The sequence below is a fragment of the Cherax quadricarinatus genome, chromosome 32, assembly GCF_038502225.1.
Source record: "Cherax quadricarinatus isolate ZL_2023a chromosome 32, ASM3850222v1, whole genome shotgun sequence".
Classification (NCBI taxonomy): Eukaryota; Metazoa; Arthropoda; class Malacostraca; order Decapoda; family Parastacidae; genus Cherax; species Cherax quadricarinatus.
This window is the reverse complement of record NC_091323.1, coordinates 30,949,278-30,965,825: the sequence shown is the minus strand read 5'-3', so window position 1 is coordinate 30,965,825 and position 16,548 is coordinate 30,949,278. Positions and strand designations below refer to the sequence as shown.

The 16,548-nt window shown below is 43.4% G+C and overlaps 1 long non-coding RNA gene across 1 annotated transcript; it reads right to left on the bottom strand.

Annotated features, from left to right (window-relative positions):
- Nucleotides 1-2,740: 2,740 nt before the first annotated feature.
- LOC138853514 (uncharacterized) lies at nt 2,741-15,171 on the bottom strand. The gene is made up of 3 exons (XR_011392687.1): nt 15,088-15,171; nt 6,739-6,900; nt 2,741-5,223 (listed from the first exon to the last, which is right to left on the bottom strand). It is a non-coding gene; the product is annotated as an uncharacterized lncRNA (long non-coding RNA).
- Between the last annotated feature and the right edge of the window lie 1,377 nt (nt 15,172-16,548).

Genomic DNA, 16,548 nt, shown 5'->3' with positions numbered 1-16,548 from the left:
TGGAGAAATTGTAATGAGATGACAGTCAGCGCCTGCACAAGCAATAGCGAAGTCATCAACATAGAGTGATGACCAAATATTGGGTGGAAGAACAGAGGCCAAATCATTTATAGCAAGGAGAAAAAGTGTTGTACTCAGAACACATCCCTGAGGGACACCTTCAGCTTGGACGAAGTCCGGGGAAAGCACATTATTGACTCGAACACGGGAATGTCTGTCAGTTAAAAAGTTCTTTAGGAAGGATGGTAGATTGCCTCGGAGGCCAAAAGAGTGGGCTTGGGCCAAAATATTATACCTCCAAGTTGTGTCATATGCCTTCTCAAGGTCAAAAAATATGGCAATAACCGAGTGATTATTCGCAAAGGCATTACGAACATACGTATCCAAACGTAGTAAGGGGTCTATGGTAGAATGGCCCTTACGAAAGCCATATTGACTAGTGGAGAGACTGTCGTGTGTCTCTAAATACCACATTAAACGTCGATTTACCAGACGTTCCATCACTTTGCAAACTGCACTAGTAAGAGCGATGGGACGATAGTGGGAGGCATCATGTCCCGTAGTACCCGGCTTGCGGAAAGGGAGAACAATGGCAGATTTCCACAGCTGGGGAAGAACTCCTTGTGCCCAAATAAGATTGAAGAGGTGTAAGAGGACTACAAGGGCTGACTGATGTAAATGTTGTAACATACGAATATGAATGTCGTCAGGCCCAGCTGCCGATGATCGGCAAGCTGAGAGCGTCGCCTCCAGTTCCTGAAGTGTAAAAGGCACATTATACTGTTCTTCTCTGAGAGAAGAAAAGTCCAAGGGTACTAACTCTCTGGCAGACTTTGAGGAAAGAAACGAAGGGCATAGATGGAGCCCCCGGGAAATACGGACCAGATGAGTGCCAATTTCAATGGCAACGTCAAGAGGGTTTGCTACATCAATACCGGCGACCCGTAGAACAGGAGCCGGGTCAGGAGAGTATTTACCACTCAATTTCCTCACTTTTTTCCAGACTGCACTCATAGAGGAAGCAGAGGTGATGGTGGAAACATAGTCTCGCCAGCAAGTGCGTTTAGCGTCATGGATGACATGGCGAGCGATCGCACGCTTCTGCTTAAAATCAAGAAGTCTCTCATCGTTTCTATTGTACCGGTACCTGCCCCATGCAGCATGTTGCAAATGTACTGCACGAACACAAGCAGGAGACCACCAAGGCACGCACTTCTGAGAATGCCTGCCTGAGGTTTGGGGTATAGAATGAGAAGCTGCGGTATAAACTGACGTCAAGAAGAGGTGTAGGAGCTCATCAATGGAGGATGAAGAAGGAACCTCTAAAAGCAGTGAGTTGCGAGTAAAGGTCCCAATTTGCCTGATCAAATTGCCAGCAAGGGCTACAGAAAGGTGGTGAATATGAAGGAGAAGTAAGAATGACTGGAAAATGATCGCTGTCATGTAAGTTCGGTAGAACAGACCAGGTGAAGTCTAGTGCAGTGGAGGAAGAGCAGACTGATAGATCGATGCAAGAGAGGGCATGAGTACGAGGATCAAAATGGGTGGGAGTACCCGTATTTAAAACATGGAGGGGGTGAGAGGCGAGAAAAGCCTCCAACTGGATGCCATGTGAGTCACAATGAGACCCCCCAGAGGAAATGGTGGGCGTTAATATCACCAAGTAGCAGAAGTGGTGGTGGTAAGGATGAAACGAGAAAGGCAAAATCTGGGACAGAAAATGCTCGAGAAGGAGAGAGATATAAAGAACATATTGTAAACCACTTATTCAAGTGGATACGGGCTGCAGTGTAATGCAGCGAGGTATGGACAAATAGTTGACAGTATGGAATATCATTGCGTAGGAGGGCACTTTCATTAAAGGTCCCATCTGAGAAAGGATCTGAAGAATACAATAAATTATAGCCTGAGATAGGTTGGAAAACAGCTGAGTGTAATTTTGGTTCTTGTAAGCAAGCACCAACAGGGGAAAACCTGGAAAGCAACATCTGAAGCTCACCCCGATTACCCGAGGCCACGGATATTCCACTGTAAATATGCCATGATTGGCAATGAAGAAAATACCAGGAATCCGTAGGGAAGGGCACCTACAGACTAGAGGGGTTAGAAAAGTCAACGTGTGGTGCATTGGAAGACGTTCAAGCAGCGAAGGAATGGAGCGTTGCGAAGAATGGAGTTGTGGAGATGGAGGAGAGGGAAGAGAAGGAACAGGAGGTGGATCAGTGTCCATTGAAGGTTTAGTCTCTGCAATATATTCTGAAATGGCTTCAAGTGTTTCTGAATTCAAAGATGTATGGGAGACAATATTGGAGGTAGGAGGAGGAGGAGGGTGAGTAAAGATTGGGACAGTAATGGACTGTACCAAAGTAGAGGGGGATGAAAGAGTGTAGGGGACTGGAGAAGAAGTGTGGGAGGGGACAGAAGAGGCAGAAACCTGGGAGGTGGCAGAAGAGGGAGAAACTTGGGAGGGGACAGGGGTGGAAGGCATAGTACGAGGAGAAGGGTGAACCTCCACACTTGTAATAGAGCCAGAGAGAGGGGAAGAACTAGGCACAGAGACTGGAAAGGTAAAGTGCAGAGGTGGAAGAAGGGAAGGAAGGGGCAAAGAAGATTTGAGCAATGGGGATTTTTTGGACTTCTGAGAAGTAGAGGGGCGATTGGTATAATGTGTCGTACGAGTTCTTGTCGATACCTGGGCTTGTGAGGAAGGACGCGAAGATGTGAGAATAGACTGAGTTGTAGTCGGGACATCAGAGCCAAGGACAGCAAAAGGATTAGATGCCGGAGTGGCTATGGGAGGGGTAACAACAGAGGAGGCTGCAGAAGATGGGACCCCAGAAGTGGGGGGAAGTTTTGAAACACGAGAATAAGAAACACGGGGTAGTCTCCCTTGGAGGCAGAGATGAGTAACTGCCATAGCATAAGGGAGACCTTCTGCCTCTTTGAGGCAACGGATTTCACGCTCATTTAAGTAGACCTGGCAACAGCGAGAGTACGAAGGGTGAGCCTCATTACAATTAAGGCAAGATGGAGGTTGACTGCAAGATGTATTAGAATTGTCGTCGGCACCACAGACTGGGCATTTGGCTATAGATCTGCAATATTTCGCTGGGTGACCAAAACGCCAGCAATTTCTACACTGTTGTGGTGTAGGGATCACCTTTCGAACTTATAACCGATGTCCCGCGACATAAACAGAGGACGGGAGTTCACAGCTGTCGAAAGTTAATCGAGCCACTTTGCAAGGGTAACGTCTCCACCCGCGGGCAGGAAGGACATAAGTGTCTACTCTGAGGATTGGGAGATCCTGGAGTTCCAGCTGTTCAAGAATGTCATTGCCACATGACTGGAAATTCTGTTGGACTATGGTATGGGGCAGAATGACAGTACCACTACAAGAATTGAGAGAAAGATGTTTTTCATTAGTGATAGGAGTAGTATCGATATGCGAAAGGAGAGAAAGATCATGAGCTTGGGTAGCATTCTGGACAGTGATGATGAGTGTACCGCTCTTGAGAGCATGAAATGAAATATCTCTACCAACATGGTGTAGGAGCGCTTTGCCAATACTATGGTCAGAAAGATAGGCAGAAGAAGAAGTCGGTCTTTAAGTAAAGAATTTAGTCCATTGTGTGGTCCGAAACTGAGCGTGGAGACAGAGTGCATGACGTGTCGGTCTTTTCCGAGTAGAATGGGAAGGTAATGAAGGAACATTATCAGGAGATTGTCGTTGGCGTTTAGGAGTAGGACCGGAGTTGGTCCGTCGTGAAACGGGCTGGCGATTCAAAAATTGCCGTACCGTAGAGGGAGAGGCCGGAAGCATAGTCAAAGGAGAGCGGAGGTCAGACAAATCGAAGGAGTCAGTCGAAGCCCCGGTACCTGAAGCGGGTGAGGAAACAGCACCAGCAAGAGGTACATCAGGAGTGTCCGAAGAGTGGTCAAAAAACAAGGCAGGGTCAGAATGGGGTGCGATATCAAGAAGGGGCCCAGGGGTAGTGGGTTCATGGATTGGGTTCTCCATGGTTAGGTTACTCCTTTGCTTTTTGTTTTTAAGAAAAAAAGAAAGGAGAAAAGAAAATAAAAATAAAAAAAGAATAAAAAAAAGGGGGGAGCGGGGAGGAATAGTTCCCAGGAGGAATGAAAGGGCCAGAAATCTTCCTCCACGCCCAAGAGGACCTCAGCACCACTAGTAGCGCAGATGCAGCATGGAACCAGTGCCATACCCTACCCTTCATGCCAGTAAACCAGCAATCTGGGATAGCAACCTCACATCTGCCGAGCTACCTCAGCGGACAAAAGAGAGGGCGGCTGGATATCCGCCACAAAGCATACCTCCTTCAGCCACCACCCCCGGAATCCGAAAGGTGGCTTCCAGAGATGCACCCGTCGCCCAAAAGACACCCAAAGCCACTCTCTGGGATACCGGAGAGGGGTCGGGACATCCCCAGGCGATCCAGATTCCAAGGCAAACTACGCCACCGCAAAGAACCTCAATGGAATGGGATGGACCCCGGTATTCTTTCCCCTACCTAGGAACTAGCGCGCCTGTGGAAAAAATCCCAAAGGCCAAAAAGAGGAAGGGCAAAAGGGAGGGGTGGGGAGGAGGAGGAAAGGGAAAAGGGGAGGATGGGATAGGGAAAGGGGGGACTGGGGGGTAATTAGGTTCGGTCTGAGGAAGGAGACTGACAGGTCTAATTCCTCAGACCAAGAGCCTCTTCACCATGCCAAGGTAACTGCCATAGAACATGCAACAAATATCAAGTCCCTGATAAGAAGGTGGGTGGTGGTTTTGGAGCTGCTGATTTTCTTGTATCATACATAATCAATCTCTTTTGTATCATACATAATCTATCTCAACAAATGTTTACTTAGTATTTCTTTTTTTTTTTTGGGTACTACATTGTCTACTACATTGTCTTTGAATTTTTTTTTATTAACTTTCGGGGTATGGATACACCCCAACTTATTTTATTCATTACATGTATGCTTTGCCATTTCATATGGAAAATACTTCTATAATTTGCTGGCAACCACAGTAACAGCCTGGTTGATCAGGCCCTGAGCCACTATGAGGCCTAGTCACAGACCGGGCCGTGGGGGCGTTGACCCCCGGAACCCTCTCTAGGTATACTCCAGGATTTTCTGTTGAGTTTTAAATGTGGATACCAGTCTTTCATCATCTATTGTGCCGTACTTCCTGAATATCTTCATCCACATCTCAAACTGAAAAAAATAACCCATCTGAGACTACTTGCATGTAAAATATCTAATATAAATATGAATCAGCAAGTTTCTTACTCTAATTCAAAGATGTGCATTCATATTTATAAGAAGAGAAGACTCAAGTGCTACTGAATTAAAAAATGTGATACTGAATATACGTAATAAGTTCTGCATATCAATGTGCTCTCCTGAGCCTGAGTCTTCAGAGGTTAAAGCATTATGACCTTCATGGGCTTAGCACATTTTCATAAAATGATATACATAATGTAAAAAACAAAACATGAAACGGGTGGGGTTTAAACCCATGGCAAGTGACTAAAGGCCATTACATAAGCCACTGGACTTCTACGACTCGCTCACCATGGGTTCAAACTATACCAGTTCCATGGTTTCTTTGCAACTGTATTTTTACGATATGAGTCAAGATATAATCCAAAGGTCATGGCTAGACTCAGACCCACTGAAAGAGGTTTGCAACACTTGGCTTTTTTTTTTCAACAATATATGTATGAACAGCAGGAATGATACTGCTGCAATCCATTATCAAAGGAAAATCATAATATTAAGAACAGCCTTAAACTGCTCAATTGCAGATAAGCTGAAAAAAATGCCTTCTTTCATTATAACGTTGCGCAAGACAGAAATCACCTTATTTTACGGCCTGTTTTCTCCCGTTAAGGGCAAAATGCCTATCCAGAAAATAGGTATCTTGTAGTTTAGAATATGCTCTTTCTAATGGTTTTCTTTTTTAACCCCTCAATGGAGGTTCCTTTACGCTGGTGAGGGGCTTTTGCTAGGGAATTGGACCTGTGTTCCAGTTCCCTGAATTAAGCCTGAATACCTTCCGTCCCCCCCCCAGGCGCTGCATAATCCAACGGGTTTAGCGCTTCCCATGATAATAATAATTTTCTTTTTTAAATTTGTGCTGCTGTTTTGCTATTGGTCTTCAAAAATGTGCTAAAATTCACCATGAGGTCTGTGAGGACATTTTTAGGTACCATTAACACAGGAACTAAGAACGTCTAGTCAGATATTTTATGATTGTGACGATGTGCACTTGGTTGGCTGGCCACAATAATGTAATACATACTAAAATAGTGTTTTCCTTTAGAGATACAGTACAGTATATGCAGCTGAATTTATGATTCAATTTTACACAACAGATTTTTTGCCTACTTTGGCTTCATACTGTGAAAAAATATAAGCATGCCTATTTACACAACTTTATTCTTCAAAATCTGCCACAGCCATAACCTGAACATTGTCGTGTCCTGCGGGTTGGTGAAATTTTCACCTGTCTCCACTCTGAGTGCCACGGTATTACTACTATTGCATATCAGGAACTAAAATTTTCCCAAAGTTAGTTTGATATGTATGCTAACCTTCAAGTTTTTTTTTTTTATCAAAATTGGAGATGGTCAGGTGGGGACGATTTTCAAAACTGGTCTACTTGACATGGGATGACCCTTACAAATTCAAGTGTAAACAAAATACGTACAAATGTGCAGCACATACCATCAATGTATTCACCAGCAGAGTAAGATTTGTGCGTGATTCAACTCCATCCAGAATTTGATAAATATCAGTTCCTGGCAAGGAGTGTAGTGAGAAGGCTGCATCTGGTGATAGGTTACGTTCAGCAGATATTTTGGCCACCTCCTCCATTTTCAGGGGTTTCTTAGTGGAACATCAAATAAAAATGGTGAAATTATGTAAAGTAAAAGGACACAAGTGCAACTAATATGACATTTTATTGTGGCAACGTTTCGCTCTCCAAGAGCCATTACAAGCAGTACATGGACATAGAGGGTATATATAGGCTCAGAGTGAGGTGCAATACTAGTGGTAGTAGTAGTAGTAGTGATGTAAGTAGCAGCTGAAGTAGTGGGAGTAGTAATACAATGTGTTAGAACAATTAACTTGCACATGAGTAAAAGGATATAAAAGCTATTACTTGGGAAACATAAAAATAGGTTAGACAAATATTTCTATTGGAGGCTAGATAGAGAAGGCCTGTTTCAGTGTTCATTCTCTGTAATGTGCTTGTGTAGTATTAACAGGAGAGACTATGTGATGGCAGGGTTTAGTGTTTTCAGAAGGATTCTTGCTAAGACTTCAGAGATGGTGAAGCTGCCTTTGTTTTGTTTAATTGTATCAGAAACAGCTATTAGTGAAGATTCAAGGTGAAATTAAAAGGATTTTAAGAGTGAAACACACATCCAAGACACATGCGTATGCAGTACACACATCAAAGACAGACATGAATATAGTACAGTACACATCCAAAACAAACATGCCTATGCAGTGCAAGCATCCAGTAATAAAATAATAATTGTTTTTGCAAGTATAGGTATGTGTATGTACATGGTATACAGACCTAGCTGACATGACTGACATACTATTATATAGAAAGCCCCTTGTTATGCAGAGCATTTCAGACAAATTAGGTCAATTTTGTCCCAGGATGCAACTCACACCAGTCGACTGATAGGTGAACATGGACTGTCTGATAAGTAATAATAATAATAATGTCTTTATTTCTACGAATACATGTACAAGGTATATAGGCCTAGCTGACATCAATGACATACAGTGGAACCTCAGCTGTCGTATGCCCCAGTTTTCATAGGATTCGGTTTTCGAAGACTTTTTCGTCGAAATTTTGTCCCAGTTTTCGTACATCTGCTCTGTTTTCGTACATTTGAAAATGGTCTGTACTAAACGCATCCATGTGACTCGGCCACTCAAGAGCCCACACAAAGTATCCCATGCGTTCATGACTCAGTTTGCCTTTGTTTCTTGATGAGTGAGAATTGCCCCTTTCGTTCATCCAAAACATTTCGTAATAATCCAGAGGGGAGAATATGCCTTCTTCAGTGATTAAGGCCATGTGTGCAAAGTGGAGATAGTTGCAAAGTTTTGTGGAGAAATATCACCCTAACAAAGCTCTTGCAAGTCATGTCTGCATATTTTTTGTGCAACAGGGGTACAGTGACTCTCAAGCTGGTCCTAGTGCCAGTAAAAGACAAAAAAGGGAAGTAACCCCAGATAGGGCCTTGATACCTAAAGTCCTTATGGAAGAGGATTCCCCTTCCAAGCAATAACCTCTCCTCGCTATCTTCCATACGCCAACAAGTCTTCAATACAGGTAAAAGTGATGTTAAATGTTCATTTATCCATTTTATTAGTCATTTATAATAATTTATCATTGTTTTCTGTATGTAAAAATAGTTATTCTCTATAAAATGTATTTTTTGTTAATATTTTTGGGTGTCTGGAACAGATTAATTGGATTTACATTATTTATGGGAAATATTGCTTCAGTTTTCATACGATTCGGTTATTGTCACACTTTTTAGAACAGATTAATCACGAAAAGCAAGGTTCCATTGTACTACTATATATAAAACTGCAACCCACACCAGTCAGCTAAAACCCAGGTATCCATTTTACTGCTGGATGAACATGGCGAACAGGTGTACATGCCCAATGTTTCCACCCTTTCCAGGAATCGAACCCAGACACTCAGCGTGTGAAGTGACAGCTTTCCCTACCAGGCCACGGGCCACCTGCCACATGCAGTACCCACATCCAAAACAGGCATGCAGTACACCCGGCCATGTGCCAGGCTAGTCTGGTGCTAGCCTGGTCAACCAGGCTGTTGCTGTTGGAGGCCTGCTGCCTCACATACCCATCACAGTCTGGTTATCTGACACCTGGTGAAGGTACCTGTCCAGTTTTAAGAACATGAGAAAGGAGGAACACCGCAGCAGGCCTGTTGGCACATACTAGGCAGGTCCTTTACAATTCATCCCACTAACAAAACATTTGCCCAACCCAATTTTCTATGCTACCCAAGAAATAAGCTCTGATGTGCAAGCCCCACTCAAATCCAACCCCTCCCACTCATGTACTTATCCAACCTAAATTTAAAACTACCCAAAGTCCTAGCCTCAATCACCCAACTAGGTAGACTGTTCCACTCATCAACTACCCTATTTCCAAACCAATACTTTCATATGTCCTTTCTAAATCTAAACTTATCAAATTTATATCCATTACTGCGGGTTCTCTCTTGGAGAGATATACTCAAGACCTTATTAATATCCCCTTTATTAATACCTATCTTCCACTTATACACTTCGATCAGGTCTCCCCTCATTCTTCGTCTAACAAGTGAATGTAATTTAAGAGTCTTCAATCTTTCTTCATAAGGAAGATTTCTAACGCAATGTATTAATTTAGTCATCCTACGCTGAATGTTTTCTAACGAACTTATGTCCATTCTGTAATATGGAGACCAGAATTGAGCTGCATAATCTAGGTGAGGCCTTACTAATTATGTATAAAGCTGCAGTATGACCTCTGGATTTCTGTTGCTTACACTTCTTGATATAAATCCCAGTAATCTATTTGCCTTATTACGTATGCTTAGGCATTGCTGTCTTGGTTTAAGGTTGCTGCTCACCATAACCCCCAAGTCCTTTTCGCAATCTGTGTGGCTAAGTTCTACATCATTTAACTTATAAGTGCTGGGGTTATGGACACTCCCGAGCTTCAGAACCTTGCATTTATCTACATTGAACTGCATCTGCCACTTTTCTGACCAAGAATGCAGTTTGTTTAAATCCTCCTGTTGAAGACTTCTAGACTCGGCAGTTCAAGGGTGCCACGAGTACACTAAGAGACAACACAATCAGTGTCAGGGGTCCAAGAATGTCCAACTGCCTTCCAGCACACATAAGGGGAATTACCAATAGACCCCTGGCTGTCTTCAAGAAGGCGTTGAACGGGCACCTAAAATCAGTACCTAATCAGCTGGGCTGTGGTTCGTACGTCGGTTTACGTGGCCAGCAGTAACAGCCTGGTTGATCAAACCCTGATCCACCACGAGGCCTGGTCTCTGACCGGGCCATGGGGGCACTGACTCCTAAAACCCTCTCCATGTATACACCTGCTATAACAGCATTTCTGTTTTCTTCTGGTAAAACGTTGTATAACCTGGGGCCATAAACACTGACAGTGTTCCCCTATAGTACCCACTGCACCTTTGCTTTCCACTGGGTTTATTTTGCACTTCCTACCATATCTCTTCCTTCAGTATGTTCTTATGGTAGTCTGCAGATTTGGGATTAAGCCCTCAAGTACTTTCCAGGTATATATTATCATGTATCTCTGCAGTGAGTACATTTTCAAGACTAAGGCATTCCCATTATTTAAATGCTTTGCTGACTCTATGCTCCTCAAGGAAGGTTCCTTGACGCTGGTGAGGGGCAGTTCATCTAGGGAATTGGATCTATGCTCCAGTTTCCTGAATTAAGCCAGAATACCTTCCACATCCCCCCCCCCACTAGCGCGGTATAATCCTACGAGTTTAGCGCTTCCTCTTTATAATAATGCTGGCTCTATGTGGGGTCGTAAACGATCTCCGAATTTGTTCAGGCTCTGATATTTCTCCTGCCACTCCCAGCGCCACCACAACTGTAGAGGGTACGTTTTCCCTCCCAACCCACCTCAGCGATGGCACTGCAGGGACAGCGCCGTGGAGTTCGACCGCAAGACAGCTGTCAGGTGTGCCACAGGCAGTGTGCACTCAGTTCTTCAAGCTTCAACATCCTTGCACACGGTGGGTGTCTGGGCACCCGGAGGGCTCCAGGTGGCAACAATCAACAGCCCCTCCCAGCAGACATAGGTGACAGCTGCCGTGCCTTCACCTTTACAGAGGGCCTGGGATCTTCAATCAACTTGGCATCCACCAGGACGTTGACACGTCCCCAGGGCTACTCTCCCTTGGGCTGCTAGCGGAGTCGCTGGCCTTCGACCTCTTGGGGAGGGTCGATGGTGCTCCTGCAAACAACAGATCCCGAGGCAACTTGCTGCTGTTTGGAATGGCTGTCCTGCCGAGGAGGGATAGGCACCTAGCAACGTCTGTTGGCAATGGATGAACTCCCTACAATGTCTGTTAACTGATCATTACTTTGAAAATTGTTCATGATTGTAATCATGTGTTCACGATTCATTACCTTTGAAACTTGTCATGATTGTAGCAAGCTCTTCCTGGAGCTCATTACCTTTGTCAATTCTCATTATTGTAACCAGATCTAGTTCATTACTTTTGCAATTAGTCATGAGTGTGACCAGTCCTACCTGGAGCTCATTACCTTTGTACTTGGTCACGATTGTGACCAGATCTAGTTCATTACCTTTGTAACTTGCTCAGCTATCAAAACTTTGGAGTCCAGTCCCTGGACCAATTATGTACCTCTGTAATCTTTTGACTACCGCCCACAGGATGGGTATGGGGTGCATAATAAACATATTAAACTAAACTTGAACGGGGCCATCAATGCTGAGCACTAGCGATTTGATGTGTCACCACTGGCATCATTTCCCTTGTTTTTCTGAGAACATTAGCCAGTCAGGCGTCATTAGCACAGGCCATAGTGATCATTTCATCATTTACTGCACCAGAAAAATCACTAGGGATAGGATAGGCCTACGCAGGACAATAAAAATGAGGTCAACTAGAAACTACAGATCCCCTCAAGGAAGGTTCCTTGATGTTGGTGAGGGGCTGTTGATTTAGGGAATTGGATCTGTGCTCCAGTTCCCCGAATTAAGCCTGAATGCCTTCCACATCCCCCCCCCAGGCGCTGTATAATCCTCCGGGTTTAGCGCTTCCCCCTTGATTATAATAATAATAGAAACTACAGTAAAGAAATACCGGTAAATAGGCTACACAATTGTGATTGGCCAGTGATAAATTGCAGGGACGTAAATGATGCCTGGGAAAAATTCAAAACAATGTTCACTACCATCCTTGATAATACTGCACCAGTTAAAGAGGTTAAGATTAAACGGAGAACCGAACCCTGGATGACTAATGAGATATTAGATATGTAAAGTAAAAGGACACAAGTGCAACTAATGTGACATTTATTGTGGCAACGTTTCGCTCTCCAGGAGCTTGATAAAGCTCCTGGAGAGCGAAACGTTGCCACAATAAATGTCACATTAGTTGCACTTGTGTCCTTTTACTTTACATATTGTCGGTAATTCTACCAACTTTATTACAGATATTAGATAATATGAAATTCAGAGATCAGTTGCTAAAATGATTTAAAGCAAACAAACAGGATATTGCAGCACTAAATGAATTCCAAAGGGTGAGGAACAGAGTACAGAGACTTATAAAAGGAGCAAAGGCTCAAAAATTGAAGAGTATAAGCATAACCCCGGAAAGCTCTGGCAACAACTCCCCTCAAGGAAGGTTCCTTGATGTTGGTGAGGGGCTCTTGATTTAGGGAATTGGATCTGTGCTCCAGTTCCCCAAATTAAGCCTGAATGCCTTCCACATACCCCCCCCCAGGCGCCGTATAATCCTCCGGGTTTAGCGCTTCCCCCTTGATTGTAATAATAATAATAATAATAATCTGGCAACAACTAAAACAGTTGGGGTATAGCCACAAGCCAGTAGATAGGTCTAACATAGTACTCAATATCGATAACGAGGTATGCCACGAAACAACTAAAGTGGCAAATTGTTTTAATTCCTACTACACATCTGTCGCATCAACACTAATAAGTGAACTACCAGCTGCATCAAATATCTTGAACACAAACTCTGATAAGTTTTATTAAACATACTATACCAATAAAGGGGTAACCCCAAACAGTTGTCAACTAGTAAGTGTATCTCATGAATTTATTCAAAAAGAACTAAGCAGTAAGACACATGTGCAACATCTGGGTATCTTTATTGTAGACGTTTCGCCATCCAGTGGCTTTATCAATACAAATTCCAGGACATAACTTGAAGACAGTAGAACTATGTACAGAAGATGAGGTAATCAGTCCCTCAAACTAGGAGTAGGTGCGAACAGCACCATAGTCGTGGAGATTCTTCAGAATCTCCACGACTATGGTGCTGTTCGCACCTACTCCTAGTTTGAGGGACTGATTACCTCATCTTCTGTACATAGTTCTACTGTCTTCAAGTTATGTCCTGGAATTTGTATTGATAAAGCCACTGGATGGCGAAACGTCTACAATAAAGATACCCAGATGTTGCACATGTGTCTTACTCTCATCTTGTCGGTATTATATACCATTCGTACACAAGAACTAAGCAGGTTAAACCCAACTAAGAGCACCGGCCCTAATAACATCCCGTCTAGGTTCCTAAAAGATGGTGCTCCTGAATTGTCAATCCCTACTGCTCACATAATTGTCCATCACCACTAATACCTTACCGGAGGGGTTCAAGGAGACCAGAGTTACTCCTCTCCAAGAAAAATAGGTCTGATGTAAGCAACTAGAGGCCTGTTAGTATACTCAGTGTAATATCCAAAATTCTAGAGGGCGGTGTCCTGTCAAACAGTTAAGTACCTTAATGACAACATTTCCCATAGCTATCAATCAGGCTTTAGATCTTACTCAGCCAACACCTCCCTAATTAATCTGATGGATTACATGAGAACTGAAATGTCGATAGGGAACCTCATAGGTATGGTAACCTTAGACCTGCAAAAGGCCTTCGATAATGTCAACCACAATATATTATGTAAGAAACTACAAGCTATCGGTATAGGTTCTATAAACTGGTTTAAGTCCTACCCTAGCAACAGGAGACAAATTGTCAAAATCAATAAAACAGAATCAGAACCCTTGCCGATAGCATGTGGAGTTCCCCAAGGTCGTATTCTGGGTCCCTTATTATTCCTTTGCTATGTTAACGACATGCCTATCAGTGTCAAGTGCAAACTCCTACTGTATGCAGATGACAGTGCTCTCTTAGTGTCAGGTAAAGACCCACAAGATATATCTAATGTATTAACACTGGAACTGGATTTGTGTAACTGTATTTGTGTATACCTGAATAAACTTACTTACCTTGAAAGATCAGCCGACATAATTATTCCCAGCCAGTCAGTCTAGGCACGTCAATTACGAAAATATTTAACACGCCCATTTTTATTCCGTGTCCTAGCTTGAAAATGACTTCGGCCCCAGGCTAAAATTCTGACTTCAGCCCCAGATTGAAATTCTGACTTAAGCACGAGACTGAAATTCTGACTTAGGCCCCCCCACCTCCAGGGAGGTTCCTTGACGCTGGTGAGGGGCTCTTGATCTAGGAAATTGGATCTGTGCTCCAGTTCTCTGAATTGAGCCTGAATACCTTCCATTCCCCCACATGCGCTGTATAATCCCATGAGTTTAGCGCTCCCTCATGACTTGAGCACCAGACTGAAATTTTCAATTCAACCGCAGACTAATTCTAACTTCAGCTCCTTCAGAATATGTTGGCTGTGCTACTGAATGAAATTAAGCATAAAAAAAATTTTGTAGAGAAGAAAGGGCTTGTAATACAAAAGTTGAGCTGCCTTTTTCTTGAGTCACACATAATTATTACATTCCCATTATTATTATTATTATAATCAAAAAGAAGCGCTAAGCCACAAGGGCTATACAGCATTACATTCCCAGAGGTATGATAAGACGAGATTTCTTCGGATTTTTAACTCCGGAGGGTTAGCCACCCAGGATAACCCAAGAAAGTCAGTGCGTCATCGAGGACTGTAACTTATTTCCATTGGGGTCCTCAATCTTGTCCCCCAGGATGCGAACCACACCAGTCGACTAACACCCAGGTACCTATTTGTTGCTAGGTGAACAGGACAACAGGTGTAAGAAAACGCGTCGAGATTTTTCCATCCCGCCGGGAATTGAACCCGAGCCCTCCGTGTGTGAAGCGGGAGCTTTAGCCACCAGGCCACGGTGCTACTAAACCCCTACGTGATTATCGCTCACTTCAGTAACAATTGTTGAATTACTAACATACTTCTTCGTACTGTCAACACAAACCATTTTGAACTACAGACGATGATTTAGGAGAAGAGGCGAGACGAGCGAACTTGCTGGAAGCTTCCACAATGGCGTCGAGGTCCAGACAGCGTCTACCTACACAACGCATCCACCTTAATTATACCACTACTATTTAACACTTATTTTGTTAATACTACTACTAAGAATAATAGTAATATTATTATTATTATTTTTTATTACATAGTAGTATTTAGCACTTGTTATTACTATAATACTGGTGTAATAATACTATTATTATTACACCACTATTTAACACTTATTTTATTAATACTTCTACTAAGAATAATTGTAATATTATTATTATTATTATTATTGTTATTATTATTATTATTATTATTACAATATTGTTTAATATTTTCTATGGCGGATGTGCCTGTGTGTTATCCTGACAAAATCTCGTAAAATCTCAATCATCTGTGTACGTGAAATGATGTAATGTAGTGCGTGATGAAACGTCGTGTTGATGATCTGTCTGGTCTGGGCGAGGCAGTGTCAGTGCTGGGTGTGTTGCTGGGGGACTCACCCAGGGAGGGGGGGGGGGCAGGGGGTTGTCAGTGGTCCCTGTCGGGGGGCACCAGGTAATTACGTGCGAGGTCCTACCATCACACAATTGGGTGCTCGCCCCAGTCAGCCCATTACAGCAGCAGTGGCTGACAGCTGTTGGAGCACCTGTGCCTGGGGTTGTACCTGCGCCAGTCACCAATCTTGGTCAAGGGGTTGGTGGTGCACCTTCACCTCTTGACCACCAACTTCATAATCCAGCACCTCAGCCAGTTCTTACAGGTTATGGTGGAAGTTTTAGTTTAATATGTTTATTATGCACACCATACCCATCCTGTGGGTGGTAGTCAAAAGATTACAGAGGTACATAATGGGTCCAGGGACTGGACCCCAAAGCTTTGATAGCTGAACTAGTTACGAAGGTAATGAACTCACAAGTTACAAAAGTAATGAATCCTGTAAGTAAATTTACTTACGTTTATACATGGCTACAATCATGAACAAATTATAGAGTAATGAGCAATTCACACGTCCACAACCGGTTTACCTGGAGAGAGTTCCGGGGGTCAACGCCCCCGCGGCCCGGTCTGTGACCAGGCCTCCTGGTGGATCAGAGCCTGATCAACCAGGCTGTTACTGCTGGCTGCACGCAATCCAACGTACGAGCCACAGCCCGGCTGGTCATGTACCGACTTTAGGTGCCTGTCCAGTGCCTGCTTGAAGACAGCCAGGGGTCTATTGGTAATCCCCCTTATGTATGGTGGGACCGGTCACAACTGTAATGAGTTATTGGTGCAAATATTAATTGTTGGGACACACACACACACACACGTGATAATGCTTTATTTACAGGGAGAAAAGTCAGGGTATTTTTCCAGAATGGTCTGTAATATACTACTCTGGATAAAATACTTAAGACATATCTTAAACTTTTCGGAG